The sequence below is a fragment of the Amborella trichopoda genome, chromosome 12 (genome assembly GCF_054954075.1).
Source record: "Amborella trichopoda isolate Santa Cruz 75 chromosome 12, AtrichopodaSantaCruz75HAP2 v2.0, whole genome shotgun sequence".
Classification (NCBI taxonomy): domain Eukaryota; kingdom Viridiplantae; phylum Streptophyta; class Magnoliopsida; order Amborellales; family Amborellaceae; genus Amborella; species Amborella trichopoda.
In genome coordinates this window covers 3,626,661-3,633,061 of record NC_142347.1, presented here as the reverse complement: position 1 = coordinate 3,633,061, position 6,401 = coordinate 3,626,661, and positions in this window count along the sequence as shown.

The window sequence follows — 6,401 nt, the reverse complement described above, 5'->3', positions numbered from 1 at the left end:
AGTCTTAAGGTTTTTTGTAATTTTTCAAAAAAAGAATGATGGTTAAAAAGTATACAGTACGTTCCCATAGAACACATTACTTGATTTCCTTTATATCTCTTTTCACCACAGTCATAAACACATCAACCCACACCCACATCACCGGTAGTTATTTTTACGGAATTGTCACGAATATACTTTAATTTTCGTCTATGTAGAAAAAGAAAACCTTCAACATTCATAAGCTTCATCCACACCATTTTCTTTCAATTTTAGTCGTTTCTTGACCAAAATAACTTCACGATAGTCGTATTACCATAATAACTTAAATTAATATTACGATATTTTAAATACCGTAAAACCTAAGCCATATGATAGGCATTTTAAACTACGGTACTTTAAGTACTGTAATAATTTAAATTAATATTATGGACTTTAAATACTGTAAAACCTAAACCATATTATACAGCATTTTAAATTATGATACTTTAAATAAAGTAAAACCTAAGCCATATTATAGGGCTTTTTAACTACCTTATAACTAAAGCTGGAGAGAGAAAGAGAAAGAGACTTTCTTTTTACTTCTTTGCAACACCGAGTTTCGTCCATTTACAATAAACCCAACCATTTAATATTTTATCGTTTCTCTCTCTAAACCCATTAAAACCCACTCTATTTTTTTAATCGGGGTTTTCTCTTTATTTATCTTGATTTTGTTTTTGTGCCCCTTTAATGGCTTCTTGGGTTCTTTCAAACTGTGGTTTGGGGCCACTTCCAAAGGTCTCTCCTTTCCCCAAGCTTACCCAAAGGCTCAAACACTCTCTTCCTTGGGTTTCTCTGCGAAAACAGCAGATCTCAATTCAAAGGTTTGCAGGGTTGTTTCTGGAGGAAGGGGAGGTTTATGGGACTGGAAATTGAGAGTGCGTCTTGGATCTGAAGGTTGTTTCTTTTGATGAGAGAGAGATAGAAGGGGAGAAATTCGACCCTGCAGCTCCCCCACCTTTCAATTTGGTGGATATCAGTGCTGCAATTCCAAAGCATTGTTGGGTTAAGGACCCATGGAAATCACTGAGCTATGTTGTGAGAGATGTGGTTTTTGGATTAGCTGGTGTTGGTATTGCTGAAAGGTATACGGTAGTTAAAATGCCGTATGACATAGTTTCGGTTTTATGGTATTTAAAGTAGGGTAATTTAAAATACCGTATAATATAGTTTAAGTTTTACGGTATTTAAAGTAACCAAATATTAAATATTAATTCAAATTATTACAGTCATATGACTATAGACCTCTTAAATGCATCCAAGGGAGAGAGAAAAAAAAAAAAAGTGAGATTTTGTGTTAGCGTAAAGGAAAGAAACAAACAAAAAATAGAAATAAAGAGTCTAAAACAAAAGTAGTTAATTGGAAAAATCCAATGACCTAGGCCATAAAAGGGTGAGGAACAAAAAAGACCAATCAAACTAAAGATGATCGGAGAGAGAAAACTGAAGCAATAAGTTATTTAAAATAAGGGTTTTACATCAAAAGTAAGATTTTTTTTGCAAAAAAAATAAATAAAGCATTTGTTTTTATTTTTGTCTATCATTTGTAGATTTCTTATTACAATATGCATTTTTAAGTGGAAGAACTACGGCCTAGGCTTTATTTTTATGGGAGATTTCAAAAATAGAAATCATTCCATTAGATGTAGTTTCTTGGTGATTATTAATTATTTTCCTTTCATTTACAGATTTTTAAATTTTTACTACAAGAAGGAGTTTTGGAAGATCAAGTATTTGGGGTATAGAATTGACTCTTAAAAGTAAATTTACAGTTAATTACGATTTTGTTTGTAATAGAAATTAACAATCGAGTACTTTTTAGAATTAACCTGCAGTTTTTGGATGGAAGAATAGTTGAATAATTCATGAAATTAGGGAAAGAATTTTTTCTTTCATTTACATATATATATTTTTAACTAAAGGACATTTTGACAGAAGATCATATATATTTGAGCGTAGATTTAATGAAAGACACTATTTCTTTTATAATATTATTTCTGTTATGTGAAATTTGGTAGAAATGCACTATAAGGCAGCCAAAAAGAAAAACCCTATTTTTCGGGCAACCAAAAGGTTTATACGATTCCAAAATCAAAATTCAAAATGGACCCTCATTATTTTATTTATTTATTTATTTTTATTGCATGGAACTTGTGATTGTTAGGTGAATCCTAAAATTTTATTTCACATAACTCCTTCAAAGCGGGTGTTTTTCCGAAAGGGACAAGTGTACAATTTGCTCCTACCAAATTTGGAAACACTAATTACAAGCCAGAAGGGCCAGAGTCGAAATTATAGAACTCACACGGATGGGCTACTTGGCCTAGTGGGTCCGGACACTAAAAACTAGAGCCTGAGCCACAAAAAGTGGGGTCAAAGGCTGAGCAAATACGGCCCGAGGAAAGAGCAGGGGTGGGCCAGTTTCATTATCAACCTGATTTGGCCCAGCCAAGCCTTTTATTTTTCTTGTTTTTTGCCGTGTTTAGTTTGGCCCGGCCCAAGCCTTGTCAGCCAGGCTATGGCCTTTTCAGCCGTTCTAGGCCGGGTGGGACTGAGGCAACCGTACATAAAATAGGGCCGTACTGTCTTCTCCGGAATGGCATCGACCCTTTTTTAACATTCGCCGCATATTCTTTTCTCCAAATTTTTGCATATCATTTTTTACTGTTTTTATGCTACTTTTCCCCACCTCATAAGTAAAAATGACCATATTTTTCATGGACATTCCACATTCATACTCCAAGCTGGCCAACCAAATGAATAAAAAAAAGGTTGTTCGCAAATGAAGTGTCGTGGGCCTATGTCTTAACCCTCTCTTCTGAGTTTGACATCGACATCTGAAGTTGGTCCATTAACAGTTCTGGATTTCAGCACAATTTCCTTGGTATTGTTGGCTTCTATTTTATCAATGTCGGAATGACTAATTTAAGGGTTGTTTTTGCCTTGAAACTATATTTTTTTTGACAGGGTTACATAGGAATCGAACTTGAGACATAGTGCTATGATTCCTCACGTAAACTATATTTTATCTAACGGTTTTCGGTAGTGGATCTACCTTTTATCTCTATCGCCTTATATAAACTTCACCTTTATCTCTTTTTAGTTTACTTAAGGAAATAACTTTGAATTAGAGGTGTGACCAATAACCTCAAGGGCAATGTGAATTATATCCCTCTTTTTTTTCTTGTTCTTTTTTTTCTAGTGAATCAATAGGGATGTTAGGCCCCTACCACTTTTATTACCAACTAAACAAATATGTTACAAGGACATATCTTATACAACCCTTGTGATGGGATCATTTGCAACAACCCTTGTGATGGGATCATTGGCAATATCAAATAAAAAAAAAGGCATGAGGAAATCTGGCGGTTGAGAATGTCACACCGTTGCTTCATTCCTAGATACCGCCTCTTTAGCCAAAGAGTCAACATTCCTAGATACCGCCTCTTTAGCCAAAGAGTCAGCATTCCTAGATACTGCCTCCTAAGCCAAAGAGTCAGCAGCCATACTAACGTCTCCATAGGTATGTTGGATTTTCCATTGATGGTCTGCAAAAGAATTGAGACTAAACTCTTAGTTTGCCAAGATAATGCGCAGTTTCTATGGGGCCCTAAAGCGCTGACTCAGGTATTAGCTAGAAGCTTCAAGTTGCTTTCAATGATCAGGGGTGCGCATTGCATTTCCTTTGCCAGAGAGAACATTAAATCATCGAGTTCTTTCCCTCCATATACCTCCTAGCTATCATGTAGAAAGGGAGGTTTGTCACTTACGGAGCACCACATAAAAGGATAGCACCACCAGGATGATGTATGTGGTAACCAAGTTCATAAAGAGAAAAATTGAGATTATATAAAGTTGCAACCGTACACTATAAAAAATAAGATGCACCTCAAAAAAGAGTATTTCAAAGTTGGAAAACCTCCCTATTGATCATTTTGATCTCGAGATATCTGGTACAAAGAAAAAAAGAATTTTAACTCTTGAAAATAATTCATCTTGAAACAAGTTATCTGGACCATATATGTTGAAGATTTTAAAGTGTTTATATATATATATGCTCAATCAACACCTATTTTTGGAATAAAAATTTTTATAATTAGAGTTAAAATTGAATTTTTAATCCATCCTAAGATATCTGACTCCGGAACTACATATTCCAGCAAATTTTAGAGGTGTGCCTTATTTATACAATATAGCACACGTTCATGAAAGCACCAAATTGATCAAATATGGTCGACAAGAGCTAGTTACAGTACGTGCGTGCTAGTAGAAAGAATAAGTATTACTAAGGAAGCATAAAATTTATACAAATAAGACCAAAACTACTTCGTCTTTATTAAGGATGAATTTCTTAGTGGATAATATCAATAAACTGGTCAGATGATTTTTTAATATCCTTAAACTTACGACGTAATAAAAAAATTAATGACATTTTTAAAATCATTGTAGTCGGGCAATTCATATACTCCTTTAGTGCCAAATATGTTGAATAACACTGTTCTAGTATGGAACCCCAAATTAATGAGGGAATTTTGGTACTCTGGCCACTTGAGTTACTCTTGCCAAATGATCTAAATGACCTTGATTACGCACTTGGAATATGATTTTTGTTTTTTCCAAAAGAAAATCTTGTTCAATGGTTTGGAACCCGATAATAGTACAATATTCACATCACTTGATCTATTGACATTAGCTATGTTACATCTCAAATTTTTTTATTCCTATGGTTAACTAACTAAGAAAAAGTAAGATACCTCAAATGGGGCAAAATTACAAAAACGATCCTACTTGATTTGGTTCTCAAGTGAGGCTCTTTAATAAAAAAATATAGAGCAAATTACGTATGGATCTTTTTTTGGGTGGGGGTTAATTACCATATTGGGAGGCCATTTTCTTAATATTATAAGCAACCCTCTCCCCTTTCTACGGCTTTTTTTTTTTATTCCCTAGGTTGCCTCTCAGTCCGGCACTCAAAACTCCAAACATGATTTGTTTTTTTTCCCTAACTCACCATTATTTTCCGGCATTTCCATTACCATACAACTCGTATCCTTTCTAAAAGAGGATGTCTTTGTTGTCCGACATTCGAAATACCAGACAGCTCTAAAATCCTGCGAGCCTGCCCTTCGCTCTATTTCGCTTCTTTCTCTTGGCTCTTTGAGGACTCTAAAACTCTCTAAGAAGTCTCATCGCCCTACACTGGAGAACTCAAAATCTCTCCCATCAGATCGCTCACTCTTCGCAACGCTGCAACTTGCTGGCACTGGTTTCTCCCTCTCATCGCCCCATTTTTTGCCCTCATCACAACTGCGAAGCACCAATTTTTGCCCTCTTTTCACAGTGAGTTTTTTCCTTTAAATTTTTTTCTAAATCTTGAACAAGACAATGCCTTTTTATTTATTTTTTATATCCTTTATTTTGTACTTGTGGTCGTAGAAAATAAACCCCAAATCTACTTAGAATAGTTACATTTACTTTTTTTTTGGATATGCTAAACTAGATTGAGAGGTTATTTATTTTATCTAAAAGATTTTGGTTATATAATCTTATAAAAAATAAACCCCAAATCTAGATTTTAGGTTATTTCTATTTCATCTCGGTTTTTTTCTTATTCTCTGGTTATGCTATATGTATATTACGTTTCATACATTGTACAAAAAGGCATTATGCACGCAAAAGAATCTCATAATGATGCCATTACCAGTGCATAAGATATAAAAATGGAACCTTTGATCCCCAATTTGAAACATATGCCTTAGAGAAACAAAACGTCACCCTAACTTCTCTCTCTTGAGTCACAAAAGGAAAGTAACTGACCTAGATTTCAACAATATATTTTTTGTTCTCAGAGAGGCGAGGGACCTCTCTTCTCCTAGGGGCGGTTTTTCGTGAATGTTGTAGAGAAATGATTCGAGAAAGGACTCGGTGAGGTTTTGTAATCCAAAAAGCCATCAAACATCAAGCAACAAAGAACATTAACCTAAAAAGGGCGTGAGTTGTCTGGTAATGAAAACGCCGGATAATTTTGGTGTTTGGAGAAAGAGTAGCTCCACTATCTAGTGTTATCATTACCGGACAGGAGAGCAACTAAAGGAAAAAAAAACAAAAAAAAAAGGTCGTGAGGGCGGGAGGATAGCCCATATAGTAATTGACCCCTCCCCCCCCCCCCTTCCAAAGAAGTTTTGTATGTAATTTGCTCAAAAACATGTTCTAGGTTTGGAAATTAAAATAATTAAAGATATTTATAGCATTTGGCATAATAAGTTAAGCTGTTCCCAATAGAACATGCAGTTCCTTACTTTACGTTACAAACAAAAAAAAAGGGGAAATTTTTTTTTTTTTTTTTACAATTATAGAGGAGGAACCTAAATCAAATATTT